Raw genomic sequence first — 23,755 nt, 5'->3', positions numbered from 1 at the left:
AAGGGGCAGCCACAGTTGTCAAGCAAGAAATTAAACCTTTCTTAGAAACGTGTCTCCAGGTATAAAAGGGTACTGTGATTTGTTCCAGAAAATAGGATTAGGGGAAAAAGTTCTAAGTCCTAGGAAAGGTAATTTCAGCTCAATTTTAATAATTTTTTATCAATTAGAATTATTCATTAGCATAGTGAGCATTCTTGTGAAGCACATTATAAAATGATCTTAAATATACTCCTTTTCTCTGAATGTCTCCCTACTTAAATTGTGGGGTTTTAAAAATTGATATATATTTTAAACATATATATATATATAAAACTAATATATATTATATATAAATTTAAAATATATATGAAGTGAAATCCTAAGAACTTTGATTTATATGCACAAAGCAGGTAATGTTAGTGAACTTTAGCTAGTCATTATACATTAATATTTTAGAGTGTCCAGAAGTGTCCAGAAGGGGACAAGCATTGTAGAGGTCCGGCCTTGTCTCATGTGAATGTAAGCCATGGGAAGTTCAGTAATATTTGAATACAGTTGTTCTCTGCCTCTGCTTGTGATTCATCCTTGGAAGGGCCATAAAATGAGCACTTAAAATTTGACTGCACATCAAATTAGGTAGCTAAGGTCAGAAAAAGGTTTTTCAAAACATCGTTCTAGGAACTCCTGTGTGTTCTTCACGGTCTCCTCCTGACAGTTTACTCAAGGCTGTGGTGGGGGACCAGAGGGCATCTAAAATTGGTAGCAAGTGAGGGCCAGTTTTATGCTGATTAGCCCATCAGATAGACTTTTGAATCCAGTGAGTCCCATCCTAGAGATGTCCCTGTCTCCAATGCTAAGGGGTGACAGTAGGGAAGAGGAAGAAAGGGCCGTACTGAAGTGCCTTTTCTATTCTGCCTTGTAATCTTGCATCTGTTTTAAAAGACTAGCTGTTAACAGAAACTAATCTGATACATCTAATTCAAGTGGAGAAGGAAATTTGAAATCTCAATGGATTCTGAGAGCTGTATTTCTAGCAGCTTGGAGAACACCAAACCATTCCAGATGAGGTGGTAGAAATTTTGTCCTTGACGAGTCCTTCTGTGAAGGGATGCTATTAAAGGAATGAGGACTGAGAAGGTCAACTCTTAGTTCTTTTATGATTTGGTGACTCTCTGGGAATTTTTAAGATAAGATGCAATGAAATTCTCATTCCGGAGGTGAAAGTTCCGGACTAGAAAATTTCCCATGTGATTCTGTTTATTGAGTCCCTGCTTGCTAGAGCTGTGAGCATTTCAGTCCACTTGCTGGGTCAGTTCTGTATATTTTCTCTAGTGCTATTTCAACTAAGGGGTCAATCAGAATTCTCTCTTGTTCTAATATTGAGGTGTTCGGGAGGAAGCTACAGAAACACCTTGGATTTAATCACAGCAAATGACGTGTTTACCTCAGAACAAGTTAATGAAAAACCTGGAAAATATCAATTTGGTCATAATTCAGAGTCCAGAAAGCAGTAAATAATTCTAGCACCTTTCTGTACCTGTGAAACAGAACTAGCTTTGTTTCATTTTATTTTTTTCTATCTTAAATCTATTTTCTGTTTTAAATCTCATTGGGATATATTTTCAGTTTGGAAAAGCTCATTAAATCACAAATTCTTGGAGTAGGGATTGCAAAACACAAAAGCACCCGTTCCACTAACTCCTACTGTCTTGGGTTGTCTGGATGGACACACACACACATTCAAATAGAGAATCCTGTCCATCTATTAGCTCAATATGTGGCACAAACATTTTAGTTTAATAGTGAATACTTGAAGCCACCTGTCTGTATGAACACTTGTCTCTTAATTCATTTTTAGTTTACAGTCTTTGCTTTCTAATTGGCAGATTAAACATTCAGTTGCAGATTTTAAAAGGTTGGTTAAGAAGAATTTATGCTACAAATATCTCTACTTAGGGCACATGGCTTGCGTAGAAGGAAGAAGTGAGCATCAGTGCTCCTTCATCAGTGAACAAATGGTGCTAACATTTATTTCCTGAGACCAGACATTGAAGTGGGAGTGAAGGGAGGGCATGCACTTCTTCAACCAAAATTTATCCAGCAACTGCTAGGTTCCAAACCTAGGACACCACTGTCTATCCTATGGACTTAACAATTGGCATATTGCTAACAAGAAAGGGTTGCTTACAAGAGCTATAGAAAAGGAAGTAGGAATCAAATCAGAGCACTGACTGAATTGAGAGTGACCCCACTACAATCCAAAGGGTATATACTAATCCTCTACAATGTGTGGACTCCCAGGGATCAGGCTGCACAGACTTTGTAGCTAAGAGGTCAATGGTAAACCCTCATCTTACAGGCCAATTCAATTTTTATGTGTTATATCATATATGTCTTAGCAGAAATTCAGTCAAGCTAGTTAAGTAGAAATCAAGTGAATTTTATGTGACCAAGAGAATAAAAAAATTTTAATCCCTTTATTTCATTAAAAGTACAAAAGCAATGTATCCATGGATTCCAAACTAGGTAGTATTATTGAATGCTTACAGGAGCTGTGTGTATTTTATATACATACTCTAATTTCATCTTCAAAGCAAATTCTATAAAATGTATAATATTATTATCTCAAGGTTTCCCAATAGGAAACTGAGGCATAGAGAGGCTCTTGAATGGGAAGGAAGAAGGTGGATTGAATCCCAATCTGATTCTGAAACACATGCTTTTGACAGGTCACTGTTGATACAGCTCCTGGGTTGGACCAGGAATGCTGGGAAACCAAAAGCCCCCACCTCTCTGATGCTGTTTAGCTCACTCAGTGGCCTCATTATCTTCTCACACCAGAAATCGGGGAGTCATCTTAACAGCTTTCCTTCCTCTCTGCCCATTCACCATTATCCATCAGTCCTTAATACCTGATTATTTTAATTTCTAGTATGTTCTGAATCTGCCTTTATTCATCCTAGACAGCTTTTATTTTACCTAGACAGCTTTAATTATTTCCTAACTGATGTCTAGCTCTCTTCTAAATTAGTCTTTATAATCATTCTACCAACAAAGATATTCATACCACATTTTGGTGACTTTCAGACCCATCATGATCTGGACACTCCACCCCATTCCTTGATCTCATTCTGTGCTCCAGCGACCTTGAGCTCATTGAGGTTGACTGATTATGCTGTGGCTTCTATGCCTCTGCCTACCCTTTCTCTATGAGCAGAATGACCTTCTTGTACTTTTCTACCCTGTAACTGGCCCTAATGTCTCCTTCTCTGAGAAGCTGTCACTGGCCCTTCCAGACAGAGGCAGGCCCTTCTACCTTTGCATTTGTGTCTCTGAGCAGTCACCTCTTCCCACCTGCCTGTCTTCTTCCACTACACCATGAGTGTTTCAGGGCAGAGGAATAAAACCTTTCAGATAGATGCAATGCATTAGGAAGGGCAGCTGGTAGCAAGAAGGAGCATCAGTAACAGGTGCTTGCAGAAGCTGGGCTCGGGGTCATCAGAGGAGAAACTTTCCATGTAGGGATCCATGAAGGCTTGGACACCTATTTTGCTTGGCTCATATAATAAATGTCTGCCCTCCAGAACAGGCACTCTGCCTTTCTGGAATGTCCTAATTTGGGCTTTCCACCCACTTTTTCAACTATGCTGTTCTCTGAATCTTCTGCTGAGAGAGTCTTCTTCCACATCTGGTGTCCCTTCTTACTAACTAAATGGAGTCCTTTTGTCCCTCATGATGAAAAATCTTCTTACCCCCTTCCCGAAGGATATATCCTTCTTTGTATTTCTCTTCATTTCAATTAAATAATAATAATTGACTGTTTTTCATTCATAGATTTTCTTTTGGGTTACTTGTGAAATGCGGCTTTGGCCACTGTAAAAATGATACACCCCCATTGGGAGCTGAGTTTTTCTGGGGTCATTGTTCTTTAAGGATGGCAAATCCTGGCATGTGTGCAGTCTGGCCACAAATCCCTACTGCCCTTTGAAGGCATCACAAACTGATTACAGCACTCTGTGTCACCAAACCTGGACACAGCCTCAGGATCTTGCTCAACACAGCATTTCAGGCAGCTACCAATCATTTGGAATTGATACCTAAGAAGAAAACTGCTATTTTTCAACCCACACAGTTAATTTGACCTGTGCTCTTGCATTGACCATGGCCTGTCTAGTGGTATTTCTTGGAGAAAATGGAATGGTCTTTCCCCAGGGGCCACAACATGATATTAATTTTGTCTTATCCCCATGATGCTATTAGGTCCTTGTGGATAAAAATTAAAAAGTCTACAGCAATCCTTCTGGATATAATGTTACAAGCACACAAAACTCTGACATATTTGCACACACCAGCAACAGGGACTGCTGTCGTCTGCACGGCAGTTAAAGGCCACCTGACTATTAATGCACTGGCTTTTCACATTAAGCTCATAGGTTTAAACTACTGATAAAACTAATGAGATCATGTGTAATGGTTTGTGAAACAGGAAAAAGAATTTCAAAAGCTATTGAAGATAATTAGGCTTATTTCAAAGCAAAGGAACAAAGGTCGTCACAAATGTGTATGAAAACAAACACAATAATAAAAGTCCCTGAAGGAAAATGAAAAGCTAGGTTGCAGTTAAAATCTCATGACATTATTCGCTCAGATAAATATTGTACTGGATTTCATTTCATTTTATTTTTGTTTTTACCTCAAATTAGTCTCAGGGATAAGAAAACCCATGTGGATGCCCTTTGAAGTAGAACTGCAAATATCCAGTCTATTGAGAGTAAAATTTAGCTTTAAAATAAAAGCATATTAGAAGCATACTGAGAGGAGTTGAGTGTCTATGGGTCAATACTTAACATGGTAAGGCGGCTGAGCTGGAACTTGGGGTGTTCTGAGTTTCTGGCAGGTCTCTTCATTGTGCCGATGTATGACATTGGCAGATGGTTTAAGGTCTCTGAACCTTACGCTCTGCACACGTAAACTGGACATAGCTGCAACACCCATGTGAATATAAAGTGAGGTAAATGGTGAAGCACTTCAAAAGTGTGACATAGAACTAACACTCAACCAATGGGGGCAACTCTATGTCAAGTGGACCTATCATAAATGAAAATGCATCCAGTGAGTTGATACATTTTATTATTTAAATTTCAGTCAGAAAAATTGCCCTTGGTTTAGGCAGTCTATCATTTCTCTGACAGGTTTTCCAACAAGAGACCTTTAAATCAATCAAAAAGTAGAATTGAACTAGAGGAGAGATTGTCTCTGAACAAGCTAATCCAGATCTGATGAGGCCTTTAAGGCAGCATGGACTACCTGCTGTTGGTCAAGTCTACCTTAAGGCTCCCATTACTTCCTAATGTCCTGCAGGAAAGGGGCTAGAGATTTCCAGAAAAATCACTGCTGTGGCAAAGAGAGACATGATTCACAGGCTTTAGCTCTTTGCTTCTGCTCCAGGAGCTGTTATAAATAGATTCAGACAACTTTTCTGTTGCCCCCACAACGTGTGAGCCAACATGTACTCAGAGAATAAGACAGATGTCTAAGATGGGTCCACAAACCCAAGGAATAGCTCTTATGGGCAAGTGGTGTTCTGAGTACCACAGTCCTTACTTCCATGCCAAGTGAAATCAGCACTGCCATTCTTACTTTATAGGCAGAAAAACCCAAGGCACAAGGGGATTAAATAATTTGTATTGGAACAAGATTTTACTAACTCCATAGAAAGTTGACCTAAAACTTAAACATGGATAAACCACATCCTTTATTTAAACAATATTTTACAGTCTACGATGAAAGAATACTTAGAGATGGAATTTCCAGATTGACTGTTCATGAATTCACAGAAAAATTATGCAACTTTCCATTCATTCAGCAAACATTTATTCAGCACATACCAAGTGCTAGTCGCTGTGACAGGTCCTGGAGATACAAGGTTGTTGAAGACTAGTACCTGCCCTCAGGGAAATGAGGGGACATACAGGTAAAGAATAATAATTAAAAAGTTATAGATTCTGCAACAGTGGCAAAAATCTGTACATATTATAGTTGGTCCCCAGAGAGGAATCAAGTCCTGAAAGATCGCTCTGTGTTTGTTTTGCCCTTGGGTAGGCTTGGCAACAGAAAGAATGCTACTGAATGCTAGGGGTTGCAGTCTTTGCCAACTTTAAACTCACAAATAGACGAACACAATATATATTGCTAAGTACTAAAAGTCATGAGTTCATGTGAGTATAGAATGTTATCTTTTCTGTTTAGTATCTGAAATGAGATTGTAATTATTTTCCAAATCCTAAAAAAAAAAAAGGGGGATTTGGAGTCTCCTACAATTTGACCTTTAAATAATAATTCCCTGCTGATAGCTATCTGGCCAAAGGGGAGGGGCTTGGTCTTACTACCGTGGGGGAGGGTCTGAAATCAACCCTGAGTTTTGATGGTTGGGAGGAGGGTGGAGTGCCAGGCCTTGCCAAAATTAGACTCAACTTTCAACCCACTTGTGCACTTTTTGCTTGAAACATTCCCTAGCCTTGACTTTGAACACCCATTTGCTGGTTTCCTCCTAACCTACCAGTGCTCCTCAGCTGACTCCTCAGCTCTGCCTGCAATGTCCAGGTTGTTGAGGGCCCTTCCATTTCTTCAAATACTCTTTCCCTATGTAATTGCATATTCTGCCATAACTACTACTACTACTACTACTACTACTACTACTACTACTACTTCTCCTTCTTCTCCTTTCTTCTTTCTTCTTCTTTTGCTACAACTTCTATTACAATGGAAATGTCAATCAGTTTTGCTTTGCTCCATCTTAGATCTAAACTCTAACATCCAGGTATGTACATCCAACTCCACACTAGATTTCTTACCTGGAGGGGTCCCAGGTTCCCCCAACAAAGGCCTCATGGGATGGAACTCAGGGAATTCCTTTCTATATTCCCTACCTATCAATTTGTCTTCTACCTTGGGAACTGTTGTCTGCCTACTTCAGGAATTCTCTGACCCGAGTACACATTTTAAACATCTGAAGGGCTTTGGAGACACACTCATGCCTGGGCCTCTGCCCAACCTACTAAATCACAAACTCCGGTGAGGGTCTCCAAGTGAGTTAAATGTGCCTCCTGGTCAAGAATCATGGAACATGTTTAATTTGGGGTGGATGAGTCATCTTGATCTTTTCCTTTTCATTATTCTTTCAGATGTAGCCAGTAGACTTTTTATCTACTAAATAGCTCTTGACTTTACCTACTCTTTTTTATCATCAAAGTCACCACCATAACCAAGATATCATCTTTTTTTGCTTGGAAAAAAAAAATCCTTTATGTGTTCTCACTTCCTTTGACACCCATATTATTACCCACAATGCAACCAGGGCAATTTAAGCAAATTCAGTCTCATTACTCCCTTGCTTCAAATACTGCACTGGCTTTTTGGTTGCTCTTAGAACAAACCACAGATTCTTATGTTCTATGGAGAGGTGGATACAGGACTGTAGCTTCTTTGCTTTGGTCTAATCAGCAAACATAACCTAGCTTTTCTATTTAGAAAACACATCTGCCTGACCCCAACACACTAGGTGGACTTCCAGGGATAGGCATGGTGATCCATGCCTTTCAGGTTAACAATGATTCTCTTGCCTTACAGTTGCGGGGCCTAGAGCAGAAGCAGCCTTGCATCTGGGTTCAAAGTGAAAGGGTGAGAATAGAGACTCTTGCAACCATCTTCCTTCATCCAGCTCACAGGGTCCAATCTGTTACTCCTGGCAACAGTGGGAAGCCTCTCAACAATTAGTGAATTGTTCAAATAATATTTTGTTTAATTTCTCTCTTTCCTATTCAACTGTTAGTTCCACGGAGTCATCATCTATGCATGCTTCGTTCACTGAAGAATCTTTCTAGTACATAGAAAAGCATCATTCTTTGATGGATGTATGAAAGAATCAATGTATGAAAGAATCACTTAGTCTTGGAGACGTCTACTGCAAAAAAAGTTCAGAGCAAGAAAACAAATATCCTTGCAAGATTTACATAACCAGTTTACCAAATTTCATTATGCTGTCTTTACAAAAGTGTCCTGGAATGGAGAATGCAGATAAGAGAATGCATGGTCACACTCTGGCAATTTTAGGCTCTCCTGGCAATTTTAGACTCCTTTTCCCCAATAAAGTAAGATTTCTGTCCGCAAGCACTCCAGACAGTCATTGTGGATGCTTTATTTTATAATCTGACACCAGAATAGAAGGGAAGAGTATGCTTCTTAAACTCCTTAGAATAGAGTTGTATTGAAAATGACTATTGAGACATGTCCATAAAATAAGCAGCTAAGGAATGATAAAAGAGGTAAAAGAGTTATAGAAACATGATTTTGTGTTCTGCCCAGAAAATGTTGTGCAAAGGAGGATGCATTTATTCCTTTATAATTTAACCAAAATTTTAAAAATTAATTTAATTTTCTGTGGTTATTTTTTTCTGCTTCATAATTTAATGACTTCACTGGTGTTCTCAATGTGTAGATATGTATTCTGGAGTATATTTGAAAATATATTTGATACATTTAGAAATATTTTGGAAATCTACCAAGAGGAGTTTTAATCAGAACTACCATGTTTGTAGGACACACATTATACAGTGGTACTACAAAAAACATGTCTTTGCAAAGTTACATATTTTATGAACAAAGCATATGTACACTATGTACCATATATCCAACTACATGGACATAATGGAAATATATTTACATTCATAATTGATTTAAAATAGAATAATGACAGTAACAATAACATAAAATTTATACATTATGACAAGTATATTGACTAGTTGGTCACTGTGCAAGAAAACTTGAGATGCCTTGAAAATGAACAATGCAGATATGAAAGAAACCTGGTAGAAGTTTCTCCTTGTTTCATAATAGTCCAAAGAACAGATATGTATTGTCAGTAACAAATTGCATTGCTAAGAGCCACTTTTTAAAACTAAAAATCAACTTTTTAAACTCTAATTAAAAACAAATTTTGCTAAATAATGTTATAAAAAAGAATTGACTTTCTATTCTAAGGACTGATATTACAAAGCATTGGCCTATGAAGGAATAATCAGGATTATGTAGTCAAAAATGTAAGGGAAAAATTTCAGAACTATGTTTGGCAGTTAATTAAATTATAATTTTTCTGTTTTTAAAAAAATGTTGATGCTTTTGCAGTTTTTAAAAATTTGCGATTTGTTGTGTATTTTTCTTTTTCTAAATAAATGCTTATTTACTTAGTATTTTTCCTTTTCCTACCGATGTAACTTACTCTTTTTCTTTGAGGGGTAAAACTTCTGTCCCTCAAGACCTGAATCCAACACTGGTAGGGATATCTTCCTCATGTTTTTAAAAACATGGTGATTTTACATGTTGACAAGGTGGTTTGACATCAAATAGCTGTATCAAAGTGTTAGGTCAAAACGCCCTGCTTTGAACCAGCCCATCCCAGGGGTGAGGCTAGGGCTCTGCTGGCTCAAACCTCATACTCACAAATTAAGCCTTTGACTTTATCTCCAAGAGAGGTTGCAGCTACAGTTACCAGGATACAGAGTCGAAATCCACCACATGCCTTTCTGTGTGTGTCCTATTATCTTGCCACCTGCCCTGGATGCATTTTAAATTGACATTTAAAAAAATAATTACCTTATGGCTAGCACAATTATAGTGCCTGGGATTTTTTCCCCCCGTGTTATGGGTATTGCTTTATTAAATGCAAACATTTAGAAGAGGTCCCAGTTTTCCTAACAGGTTCCGCCCTGCCTCTAGTCTTGGCCCCTGGGCTGTGAAAGCCCTGTGGACTTGTTTCTTTCCTTTTTTCCTTTCCCTGGGTGCCCAGCACAGAGCAGACCCTTAAACATTAGTTTGTTGCTTCTCTATTTCCTTTGCTCTTTTCATTTGGGCAAATTTTTTTTTTTTTTTTTTTTTAATCCCTGTCTGTCAGGTATGAGGAAACTTACAAAACGAAATCGTACCTAACACATTCCAATGGTATTAGCAAACGGCTTCCTTTATTAAGCTGTCTGGTGTGACAGAGTCCAGGTTATGGTCTGCAACACAGCACCTAGGGACTGTCTTTACACCTGGCATTATGTCTCATTGCTTCTCACAGGACCACAATGAATGCCTCCAAAAAACTAAGTGGAAGTTGTTTCTCAAGATGAAGATTTGGGCTTAACTGACAGAAGAGATTCTTAAACTCTAGTCCTTACCTGGTGGACAGAGTAATACTAAATAATAATAATAATTCTGAATTGAAGATCCTGTATGAGGTATAGGGTCCTTCCACAGTTGTCACCTCATGAAATCCTTTTAACAACTTTGAAGGGTGGATGGAAACTTAATCCCAATTTTAGAGAGAAAACAATGCTGTATGGGGAATTAGGTGATTGACCCAAGATACCTTAGCCAGGATGGGGAGAAGCCAGAACTTAGACTCAGGATTGTGTGACTTCTAGACCCCTTTATTTTCATGGCATTTATATTATTGTTATTCAAGAACAGTAGCTACCTTTTCAACAGCCCTGCTGTCCCTTTCTTAAACTCTACTTAGATTGAAGTCATTCTGGAAAAACACTTGGCCATATGGTAATGAGCAAGAGGTGGGTCTTGGTCTGGAAAAGTTTACAGTCCAAGGACACATCTAGACAAGTAAACAACCAACCTCAGAGGCACAGATAAGATACAGTGGAACCAACGAGCAGAAGGAATGACCAGAGAAGAAAACAAATGTAGTCTTTCCCTACATTAGCTATCAGAGAAAGACTGTTCTCATTCCAATTCTTAGCTTACCTGCTTTAAACACTGCAATAGGTAATAAAGTCACTTAGAATTATTATAAATCAACTTCTGTTGCATCTTAGAGTCACTCCCAAGTTGACAAAGCAAATACATTAAAGAGTCGAAAGGGATAAAGTGAAATTTCCCTACACTATAAATGTGTTTTTTCTATTTTTCATCTGAATAATCTGACTTCATTTGTACTTTCTTCCTAATTTTAATATCTTTTTCCTTGCAATTTCTGTTGTAATTAGGTCCTTGTTCTGTAGATCTAAATAGGGCATTCTCTGCCACCCAGTGACAGTCATGCCTTGAATTAGACTCCAGGTTGGAACTGATTAACAAGATAAGTGGCTTTCATCTCTTCCTCTCCTTATATTTAATTATTTTGTTTGTGTGGCACCTGAAGAAATACATGGAATTATATAATCTATTCATGGCTATTCATGAAGAAAATTAAGACAGACACTATAGTCATATAGAATAAGGAAACCTATTTATGGGTAAAGAGAATATTTCTTTGAGACTACTTAGGGGGTTAATTTTTTTGTATTAAAAAGGAATTATATGCTTAAATTGTTTTTGCTTTTGTCTGTCAGCATGGTGCCTTGATTACAAGTGCATTCTAGCATTAAGTATTTTGTTTTGGCTATTTTCCCAATTTTCCTATAATACATGTGGAAATATGATGTTTGTTGGTAATGATAATTTCAGATAGATTTTCTAAGTTTGTCCATTAAGCAGCAGACTATATTAACTGCCTAATTTAAATTTTGAGACAAAATTCCAGACTTTAAAGCCTCTTCCTGCTGAATATTATTCCAAACATGCCCCACATAGAAGTGCTTTGTTCCTTTCTAATCCCACTCCGGTCTCCTTGCCTCTTTTTAAAATTAGCTCCTTCTCACTCCCTATCCCCTTGGATGAGGGATATTTATTTGCTAAGGCTCTATTCTCATTCTTAATTTTTTTCAAGAGAGTGAAGTTTCACGTTCCAGTTTCATTTTCTCCTGATGAATCTCATCCTTTATTTTTTATTTAAAAAATTTTTGGACCTCTTTCTCCCTGAATATAATTTGTCCTGCTCATAGATTAAGGACCAATCTTCCTTCTCTTATTCCACTTCTCTTCCTACCTATGCACTATTCTTAGAAAATCAGTTCATTTTAAATGTAAGTTGGTGACAAGATCGAAGGTATGAACTACACATGACTCTCAATCAGAATTTTTTTCCCCCTAAATGACTAAAATTCTAACTTAAATAAGCTTAGGGAAAATGAAATCATTGACATCTATTTGAAAAGTCTAAGGATGGAACTTTTGGCATGCAAAGATCTGAAGTGCAAATATTATACTAACTTCCTCTGGGAATTGAGCCCGGCAAATCCAATGCCAGGGAGTGGGAGACCTTTGCTTGCTTGACATTGTGATGCAGACTTTCAGATCTGCAGTGATTGAACTAATTCAGATCACTTGCTATCCCTGAGACAATAGACTGTCTCCAGAGGTATGGAACATGCCAATTACAAAAACCCGAGCTGTGAGTTCTTTTTCTGGAGTCTGTAAATGTACATCAGCCCTTTTGGAACCACAAGCACTTAGGTGGCAGGGAGTAGTATCCTCATGAAAATCAGGGTGCTGGTACAGAAGAGGGGGGAATGAATGCTGGCCAGGTAAACACATCGGTGTTCATTATAAATTTTCTTCCCAGACAGACTGAACTTTTCTGAGCTCTGTTTCCTGTATTTGGATTTTGAACCATACCCACCTGTATCAAGTATACTATAGAACCATGGCATTTACACTTATATTAATAGTAAAATTTGAACAGTTGTTTAGATTTGCCTTTTAGGAATACAGGATAAAATAAATGTCTGCTATTTCTTTCTCTCCCTGGTTTCTAACAATAGCTTGGACAATAATAAGGTCCTTGGCAGAATATGTGATAGGACTCCATGGTGGATCCCATGTCCCTGATTCCTGTGTGTCCCCTCTGGTTTCAGAACCCGACTTCATTTCAGGGCTTGCCCAGTGCTGTCCTGGCTTGTCTGTCTCAAGAGGGAGGCATACTGGATACCTCACAGTTGGATTCCTGCCTTTGGACTATACCACAATTTGTTTCTTAATGTGTGTTGTGTGACTTACTAGCTGGGTGGCTTTGCTACTTCACCAACCTTCAGCTAACATCCTACCAAATTCCCATTTCCTAGGGTGGTTACAAGGGTTTTTAGAATTCATGTGAACATATCTTGGCATATAGACAGTGGTCAGTAAATGAAGATAATCATTGGAATCACATCCTTGGTAGACTAGCCTCCTGCTTGGGCTTTTAGAATTCTCCTCTCTCGTTTCCTCCTCACACCTCCTTTATCTGTTCTTGCTTGGTGAGCGCTTAATGAATTTAGTATACTTTTTATTGCATTGTTGAGTGCACACTATCTCTAAGCATCTTAGATTATTCATATGGTTCTCACAACAAGAATATAGGTAAGTACTTCTTTTCTGATGGGGAAACTGAGGCTTAGAAAGTGTGAGCAGAAAAAGAGCAACAACTTATCACAAAGTTATGGAGACAGGCCTGGCACTCAGGTCAGGAATTAATCTGACCCTCTTGTTCTTATTGCATGAGTCATTTGGAAACTTTAGTGTGCATAAAAATACCTTCTGTGTTTTCAAAATACAGACATCTGACATCGGGGGATGACTCTGGAAGGTCAGAACAAGGCCTCAAAGTGACTCTCCATGGTAGCTGGTAAAAATCAGGTCCTAGGTGGACTGTAGATGCCTGACCTCCCTTTCTGTGGTTTCCACTCTCCCACTTCTTCTGTGGAAGGACAGAAATGCTCTGCTGCCTGCCCATCCTGCATCTGTCCTGCTGCCAGGCACCTGGTTGCTCTCTTCTGGACTGCTGGCTTTTTCAAACAATTCCTTAATTCTTTGAGCACCTCAAGGGTCCTAATGTGATCCTTCTTAGCACTTGAACATATGACAAGAGCTGATATTAGACTTGTTCACATTGGTCCACATACACTGTATGTATAACAGGAATTCAGTTTACTGGTAACTTTTGTATTGTGTAAATACCCATTTAGTTCTCTTCAATTTATAGGTTTGGTTTTCTTCATTGAGGTTTTTGATGCTTGAGAAGAGAGACCGGTCTTCCATTTTCTCTGTATTATTCGCTTTGTAGATGCTCAGCAGAGGACTGACTCATTCACTTATAAGAGGACTTGTGTGATGCACATTCGTTGACTTAGTCATTCAAACTTTATCACTCTTCTTTCATGAACCATGACAATTTTGTAACTGAAAATCTTTTGAACATTTACACTTGTTTTTCCACCTTAAACATTTAGAGGGGTAGAAACAAAAAATAACCCAATTTAGCCACAGAGGTAAAATATTTACTCAACATTCTTTGTTTTGCATAAATAAATGTTTAACCAAGATTTCTCAGGTTACAGTCAGATGGTCAAACTTTTAAAAACAAATATGCACACACAAATAGACAGGCATGATTTACCACAAAATGCAATCGCTGTGGATTAGGTCTCTACTTCTAATGTTTTTCGGAGCTCAGTTTTTTATTGTACTAGCTTGGATGAATGATCTATCCTTGGGCATAGAAATCATTATCAGAGATGATTATTGAGATCCCAATGTTCCTTTGCAGCATAAGTAGCTAGAGGTAGAATTATAAAATACTTGCCTTCAAGGAGTTTACAATCTAATTGAAGTGACAGAAAATGTGTGTAAAAGGTAATTGGGAGTAAACTGTTGTTTGTGCTCAGGATTTCCAAGATTTTAAGGATTATCTAGTTTAAATCTCTCGTTTTTCAAATTAAGAGGCTGGAAAAAGAAATGAGAGATAAAATGTTGTGGCCAAGGACATACAGATCAATAAAGCGTAAAGACATAGCCTGAACTTGATCTCTGATCCCTTTTCTTCTATATATGGAGCCTTTCCAAACCATAATAAAACCTAAACTCAGAAAAAGAAAGTTTGCATTTTTGCCATAGCACCCTAATTTTTGCCATAGCACCTGGCCAGGACCAGAAGACTTGGCAGATGAGAGTCAGTAGTCACCACGAGGGGTGAACGCCATGTGATTGTAGACAAGAAGCCCACTCTCCTGAGGGTGAGTGTGGGAATCACACAATTTCAGGTGGTGGGCAGAGACGTGGGTCTAGAACAGTACCGGCCAGCAAAAATATAATTCAAGTCGTAAATGCCAGACATGTATATAATTTTAAAATTCCTAGTAGACACAAAAAAATAAATAGAAACAGGTGATATTAATTTTAATAATACATTTTGTTTAATCCAATATCTCTAGTGTATTATATCAGCATGTAATTAAAATGAATGAGAAGATATTTCACTTTTGCTTTTGTGCATTAAATCTTTGAAATCCAATGTATGCTTTACACCAACAACAGGAATGTTTAATAGCTGCAAGTGACTTCTGTACCAGACTGCTGAGATCTAGAGAATTCTCATCATGAGACAGATTGGGAGGAGAGTGTTAACACGGTCTGAGAATTTCCTAGAGAATGCTTCTTTGGGGAAGGGCTTAGGTTTTATGTGGGTCTGCACATAGGATCTGATTAGACTCTGCAGATTCTGACTCCCTAGGTCTGGGGTCAGTCAAAGGACTGCATTTCTGACCAACTTTCACATGACGCTGTTCCATCAGCTACAGTGAGCTTGGGGAGATCTAAACAAATAAGGAAGTTCTAATAGGCAATCAGCATTTTATCAGCAGTGGGAATGTTTCTTCTCACTAAATTCTGTGGCCCATGAAATAGGAACTTGCTCCAATCCTGTCCTCTCACACAGGAGAAGTATGCTTTTTCTATCCTCGGCAACCCTCATTCTTCTCTCCCCATAGGACAGAGCAGTGATGAATCTAATTGGAGAGATTGGGTAGTGGTCTGAGTCCATGAGTCACCAGACTTCTCCCTGTCTCACCTGACCCATCAGAGTCTCCTGTCTTCATATCAAGCATCTTCTTTCTGCTCCCTTTCCCCAAGGAATCATCTCAGTGACAGCCCAGGTCCTAGATTCCAGACATTGTTATACAACAGACATGCTAACTCATCAGTCAGGAAAGGAAGAACTATCCTACAATTGGTTAAAGATGAGCAATCTTGGCATGGTGATTTATAAAATTAATTTTTAGAAGAATATATGGAAAGCTATCTTGAGAACTTTACTTTTTTTTTCTGGTCCCGGGAATTGGACCCAGGGCTGCGTGCATGAGCATTCTACCACTGAGCTACACCCCTAGCCTTTGTTTTCATTTGATTTTGAGACAGTGTCTCACTAAGTTTCTTAGGCTGGCTTTGAACTTGTGATCCTTCTGCTTCAGACTCCGGAGTTGCTGGAATTATAGGCCTGTGTGACCATGCTGATTTAAACAGGTGTGTGTGTGTGTGTGTGTGTGTGTGTGTGTGTGTGTTGCTCGAGTGGGAACCCCAGGGCCTTAGGCATATAGGTAAATGCTCTGCCACTGAGCTGCACCCCAGGTCCTGACTTCTTAAATGAAAAAAATGACCTCAAAATCATAAAGGAAATACTGATAAATTTGATTACATTAAAATTAAAAACATCAACAGACAGCAGGAGAAAGATAAAATGCCAAGCTATAGACATCTGGAATTTGTGGCCTCTCAGGTTGCCGGGGCCTTGCACTGCAACACTGAGTACCATATTTCAAAGGACTTCCCTGTACGCAGCTTGCCTCATTTCTGCTCAAATTTCGTTGGTCACAACTCAAGTTAGATGGCCCATACTGCAAGGGAAGCTGGAGAATGTAGTCTTTCCATGTTTCCCAGAAACAGGAGCTATGTGGTGAATATGTAGTGTTGTCTATATCTTAACTTAATTATGCTAAGGGCCTTTTCTTTTTTTCTACAAAATTCTATGATAGCACACATCACTCTCATACAGTATTGCAATGAGCATGTGGATGTATGTTGAACTCAACATACTTTTTCAGTTTTACTTTTTCAATAGATCATTATTTTCTTTCTTTCTCTTAATGTTATGTTAATGATTTATTAAGCATCTTTCCATATTTTCCCCCATGCAAATATAATTCTATACTTCTATGTATGTATGCATGTATGTAAGAATGTATCTTTCTATCCAGATATAGGGATTTTTTTTTTCCCAGTTCCATAGGAAACCTATGGATGAGTGAATAAATGTAAGTGGCATTAAATGTCTCTGCATCAAAAAGGCAATATCTCTTATACATAAATACATATGGGGAAGATATAAATTGCAACATTGTATATAATAGAAAACATTCAGAGTGGGCTAGTTGAAAAAACTTTAGTTTATTTGAAATATGTAGTGAGGGCTGTGTGTACTAAAATGATACACTATCTAGATGCATAAAAATGACATCACATATTACACCTGCTACTTGCATCCTTGTAGCAAAATATATTATTATAGGACACTTTGATGTCTAGTAACAGAACAAATTTAAAGCAGATAAAAAGAGAAATTAGAGATAACTAGAACTGATGGAATACTACCATAGCTCATTTAATTATTCATTTACACTGCCTTCTGCATGCCAGGCTCCAACTCTCAAATCTGTTTCGTTCCAGTCCATGGAATGTGGTTGTTGGAAGTTCTAGGCAGCTATGCTAACAGTTTGACTTCACTGGTTAACAGTTCTGGGACTGGCATTACTAAACCTATAGTTCTTTATATACTAATCAGAAGGAAGTTTTCAAAGTACTTCAATGAAACTCTTTATCAAGGTGATTTTTCAAAGTCTGTGATGACTACTCAAGAGATTGGCAGTCTGTTTGGGGATGTATATTATAAATGCCAATAAGAGTGATTGATAAGTAAGGGGGTGGTACATAGAAGATTGTGCAATTGAGTATCACCCTGTTTATGCCTTAAACTTCTCCTAAGTACAAGAGCTGCCCTCTTGGCTCACTGCAAATTCCTTCGCCTCAAGCTCTCACTACAACCGCAGCACCCAGGGAAGCTATGTGTGCTTTGTGAATCTGACCCTGTCATTACAGCCAGATGGCCCAACTACAGACACCCAGCTCATGCAGGGGCAATCAAATTCTCTTTTCAGAAATTTGAAATTTGGGGTTTAGAGGCAATGAACAAGTGTCTGAAGCTGGCATTGTAATAAATAAAGCACCGCTACTGGGAAGAACAGCTTTACCATGAGGATGGCAGAGCAGGGAAGGTAAGTGTGGAGAGAGGCAGAAAAAGCAAAAGATCTCTTTCCATTCCCCATTCCAGGCTCGGCTATGCTTTTATCCTCGGGCCTGTGAGGCATACATGTACCCCTTAAAATGAATTTTTTCTTTTTCTTCCTTTTTTGTAAGTTGGTTTGAAAAAACTTCTGTTTTTTGCAATCTAAGAGCCTAGGTCCAAAACTTCAAATATACAATTCTGGAAGAATTCAAATATTTGTGAGAACAAGAACTAACTTAAGTGTAGATAAAAGACTTAAAAACTATTTATGTAATTTAGCTTTCCTAGCTAACGATGAAGTTTTCATATTTCTGAGCAGTGTATAATCTATCTGGTAAAATATTTTTTAAAAATAAAATTTCAGATAAATACAAAATAATACCCTCTAACCTACCATCTGACTCAAGAAGGAGCACATGAATAACCTCTTGAAAAATTCCAGGTGCTTTTCTTAAATTTCACTCCTCTCCCTGCCCCAGAAATGACCATTCCATTGAATTTTTTCTTTACTATTTGTTTAATTTTCTTTACAATTTTTGCCTATCTCTGTGTATCTCTAAAAATATAATGTTTACTTTTTCATATATTTGAACTCTGTATTAGTGGAATAATATTCTAGGCTTCTATGAATTCCCTTTTTGTGCAATTTTATGTGTAAGAGATTAGTTTTATGTGTAAAAATATAGTCAATTTTTATAGCCGTATACAATATTCCTCTTTAAACAACTATGGTACAGCTTACTCTTTTGCCTTTTAATAAGTAGTTAGGAGTAGAATTTCTAGATGGTAGGTTACGTACGTGTTTAAGTTTTCAGATCACACAAGCTATTCTCAGAGTGATTGTATCCTAAGTACATAAAAAATTCTCTTTATATCTTTGCCAATATTTGATATTCTCTGACTTTTTATTTTGCCAATCTAGTGGATAAGAAATTCAATTTCATTTTTAACCTAAAATATTTATTGAGTGCTTAATATGTACTAGAAATAGAGCAGAGAAGCAAACAAACAAAACAAAAATAACAATCTCCCCCAAACCTTACCCTCAATGGAATTTGCATTCCAGTTGGGGAGACAGAGAGCAAATGAAATGTCCACAAAAGTTTTATTCTACTTTAGTGATTGGTAAGTGCTAAAAAGAATTTAAATCAGAGCCAAGTCGTGCTAATGCTGGTGTGGCACTGAGCTTCATGAAGGACAGGTCTTCGAGAGAAGGTGGGCATTTCCACAGAAATCAGAAAGAGGGGAGAGAAAGTCACACTGATATTGCTTTCTTCTGTCTGATGTACCCCTTAGGGTTCAGTCAAGGAAGTAGGACTGTGCTAATTGTTATGAGATAAAGTATTTACTATGATAATTATGCCATGCAAAGAAGTGTGCAAAGAAATGAAGGAGTGAAGGACTAGAAGTGGGCTTGAACAATGGGAAATGGGGTCATTAACCTCCCTCCATAGAGGTGGCGTGGTGGGGGGGGCAGGTCAATGCAGGGCTATTGAGAAGTCAAGCACACCCTGCTGAGAACACAGGATAAGGAGCAAGCCTGTGGAGAAGCATATGTTGACTCTGTGTAGAAGCTTCATTGGTGGATTTGCTGCCAAGCTTCTGGGTGCACTGCTGGTTGGCAGAGCCAGTAGTGGAGAAAGGTTGGACACAACACTTTTTTTGAAATATGGGGGAAACTTTGCGTTGTTTCTTGCTGTACTGGATTTCTAAGAATTCCAGAGAGTTACAACCATGTTTCACATACACCTTCCAAATCTTGGGCAAATTCCTATTTGACCAACATTATCCTTTTATAATGATGGAGAGTATTGGAAAAGCCGCTCTCAGTTTAACCAAGGTAACACAACATAATTCAGCACATCTGGTTATTGATGAAGTTGGGCATACTTTTATGTATTTTTTGGTCATTGTTGTTTCCTCTTCTGCAAAGAATCTCAGCTATATGCCCATTTTCTACAGTCTGATTTTCTAAAACTGATTTTTATGAGTTCTTTACATATAGTGATTAAAATCCTTAGTCCATTTATATATGACAAATTCGAGTTTGTAGCTGGTAATTTTACTTTCAATCACAGCATCTTTCGAAGAACAAAGATCTTTGTTTTAATGAAATTTCATTTGTCAATATCTTTTTCTTATGCTTTGTACTCTTTGTATACTGTTTAAGAAATCCTGCCTAAGCCAGGCACAGTGGCACATGCCCGTAATCCCAGTGGCAGGAGAATCAAGAATACAAAGCTAGCATCAGCTAAAGGGAGGCACTAAGCAACTCAGTGAGACTTTGTTTCTAAATAAAATTAAAAATAGGGCAGGAGATGTGGCTCAGTGGTATAGTGCCCCTGTACCACGCCCCCCCTAAAAAGAATTCCTGCTTTAAGCAAAGGCATAAATTTAGTTTCCTAAGATATCTTCTAAACATTTTATAATTGTCCTCATGTACTAGTTGCAATTGACTTTTGTGAAGAGTGAAAGATAAAGATACAATTTCCCCAATATTTTTTCATAAGGATACCTAATTGTTCCAGTGCCATATCTTAAATAGTCTATCCTTTCCCCACTGATTTGATGGGACTGTTCTTTTATAAAGGTTTCTATATATAATTATCATTCTATTTCTGGTTTCTCTAGTCTATTTCATTATCTTATTTTCTATCATTTACTATGGTATCTTTGATAGAGCTATATAATAAGTCTTCCTATATGGTAGATAAGGTTTCCTCAGCTTACATTTCTTCAGGAGTACTCTGGTCATTCTCGGTTCTCTGTGTTCTCTTTATATTTAAAAATCATCTTCATTAATTCCATGAAAATATCCTTTGAGATTTTTGTTGAAATTATAAAAAGTCTCTATTGGGGAAAATCAACTTATTTTTATTAATGATTCTTTTTATGCATGAATATGATATCTCTTTTCAATTTATTTAGTTTTCTTTGAATATTTCGGTAACATTTTATAATTTACCCCATAAATTAATTTTGAGAGATTCTGATAGATTTATTCCTAAATATTTCACCACTTAGCATATACTTTGATAGATTTATTCTCAGGTACTTCATCATGTTTGTTAATATACAAGATGCCACTTAAAATTATATATATATATATAATTTTAATACACATTTTTTCAATATGTTTCCAGTGTATAGAAATGTAATTAATTTTGATTTTGTATCCAGAAAATGTGCTAAATTTAATTCTTAAAATTTCTATGGAGATTCTTTTGGATGTTTTAAAAAGACAATCATATCAATAACCAATAATACCAACTTTTTCCTTTCTATTCCTTTCCTTTTCTTGTCATATTGCACTCTCTAGTTTTTCAGTTCATCTAACTGTTGAGGTAAAAGTGAGTACATTTGTATTGGTTTTGAAATTTTTAATATTTCATCAAAAATATAATTTGTTATACATAGGAATTATTTATAATATATGTGTGTATATATAGAAATATATATATAGTGTGAATTTATACAGAATGATCATCAATTGCCCATATATACTAGTATATACCTATCTGCAATATACATTTAGAAGAAGTTCTCTACAAATGTAAGAGCATTTTATTTTATTCCTGTTTTTGTGAATTATGACATGTATGTGAAATTTTATTGAATAAATTTTCTGCATTTTTGAGTTGCCTTTTTTTCTTCTTCTAAACTATTAATATGGCAAGTTATATTAGGTTTTCTAATATTTAAGCAATTTTGTATGCCTGGGATAAATCTTACTGAGTCATATTATTTTTTACACATTGCCAGATTTGTATGCTAATGTTTTGCATAGAATTTAATGTTTTTATGTGTGACTAAGATTGGCCTGTGATATTTGTTTTCTGTTCTAGTCTTTTCTATTTTGATATCCCAGGCATATTAACCTCATACAATGAGTTGGGGAGAGTTTCCTCTTTTGTTGTTCTTGAGAGAATTTGAATATGATATTCTTTGAAGGTTGGAAAGAACATTTCTGTGCAGCTTTCTATGCCTCAGGTTTTCATTTTGGAAAGATATTTATCTACTAATTCAATTTCTTCAATTTTTATGGTGTTATTCACTTTTTTAGGTTTTGGTGGTTTATATTTCTTTAATAGCTTATCAATTTTGTTGAAATTTTAATGTTCATTGGCATAAAGTTACTCATTTATCTTGTTATCATTTCTCTGCAGTATCTATAAATATGTACTCATTTTCATTCCTAATATTATTTATTTAGGTTTTCTTTTTTGACTAATCTTGCCCAGATTTTTATCAGTTTTATGAATTTATTCTTTAAAAGGCCAGCTTTCAATTTTATTGAGTCTATTGTGTTTTCATTTTCTATTCCATTAATTTATTTTTAAAATTTATTTCTTCACTTTCTTTGGATTTGTTTTGGTCTTCTTTTTTAAAACTTCTTAATTTTTAGTTGTTGTCTTTTATTTTCTTTGTCTCTACATCATTTAAGGAAATAATTTTTCTTCTAGGTACCATTGTATCTTTGTCTCACAATTTTTGATATTTATTTTTGTAGATCCCATTGTGTTTTTTACTTTAATCCATGAATTAGTTAGAAGTACTCTAAATGAAAGGACTTTTACTAGCTATCTTTTTGTAATTGCTTCTTGCATTATTTTCATTGTGGGATATGAAGGTTTTCTCATGATGACAATTCATTCATGACACATTGTGGTTTATGCTATCATGTGGTTTATTATTTTTCAAATTTCCCAAATGTGCATGAAAATTAATTCATTCCCCTAAATTTGAGTACATTATTTTATAAATGTTTATTTTAAACTTTCTGATATCTTGTTTTAACTTTTGCTTCATCTATCAATTAGTGAGAGAGGTACATTAAAATGTTTGTCTAATAGAATGAAAGAAGTGTTAAATTGCCTCATAGTTTTGTCTATTTAAATATACATTAAGGCTATGTTACTAGGTATGATCAAGTTTAGAATATCTTCTTGTTATGTTGAATTTTTAATTTTTATGCAGTGATCTTCTCTTATATTTTTTGGTAATACTTTTGGCCTTAAGTATATTTTGTCTAATATCAATTTAGCTGCATAATCCTTTTTTTTGGAAGATGGCATTTGCCTTGTCTGTCTGATGTCCTTTAAACAGTTCCAGGTTCCACTGTTTTATAACTATCTCTTGTAAAAGTATTAAACTGGAAATCTTATTTCATCTAGACTAAGTTTCTCAGTTTTAGTCTATCTACAGTTATTTTGATTACTGATACATTTGTATTTATTTCTGCAATATTGCATTTGTCCCATCTCTTAGTTTTATTTCTCCTTTCTTGCTTCCTCTTTATTCTCAACCTGTGGTCCTCTCCAACATGCTTGCTAGAGAATACAACTACTAAGGTGTGTTCTTTTAGGAGTCACTCATATGTTAATACAATCGCATACCTTATCAAAGCCTCTAGTTAATCAGTATCTTTTCCTTCTTCCCAAATAATACAAAGACCTTAAAACACTTTACCCTATTTTTGTAGTGTATTGCTATCTAATCCCACAACACAACTTATTAACAGTGCTGTGCTCAGTGCTAACTTAGGTCAACATTCCTCAGTCTCAACACTATTGTCATCTTGAGTCAGACAATTCTTTGTTGAGAGGAGCCATCCTGTGCTCTGTGGCGTGTTCAGCAGCATGCCTGGCCTCTGTGCGCTAGCTGTCCATAGCCCTATGTCTCCCCACCTGTCACAAACAGAAATGTCTCCAGACACCCTCAGGGATCCCCAGAGGAAGAGAAACTTCTGAG

The sequence above is a fragment of the Sciurus carolinensis genome, chromosome 2 (genome assembly GCF_902686445.1).
Source record: "Sciurus carolinensis chromosome 2, mSciCar1.2, whole genome shotgun sequence".
Lineage (NCBI taxonomy): Eukaryota > Metazoa > Chordata > Mammalia > Rodentia > Sciuridae > Sciurus > Sciurus carolinensis.
The sequence above is the reverse complement of the archived record's forward strand: the minus strand, read 5'-3'. Positions refer to the sequence as shown.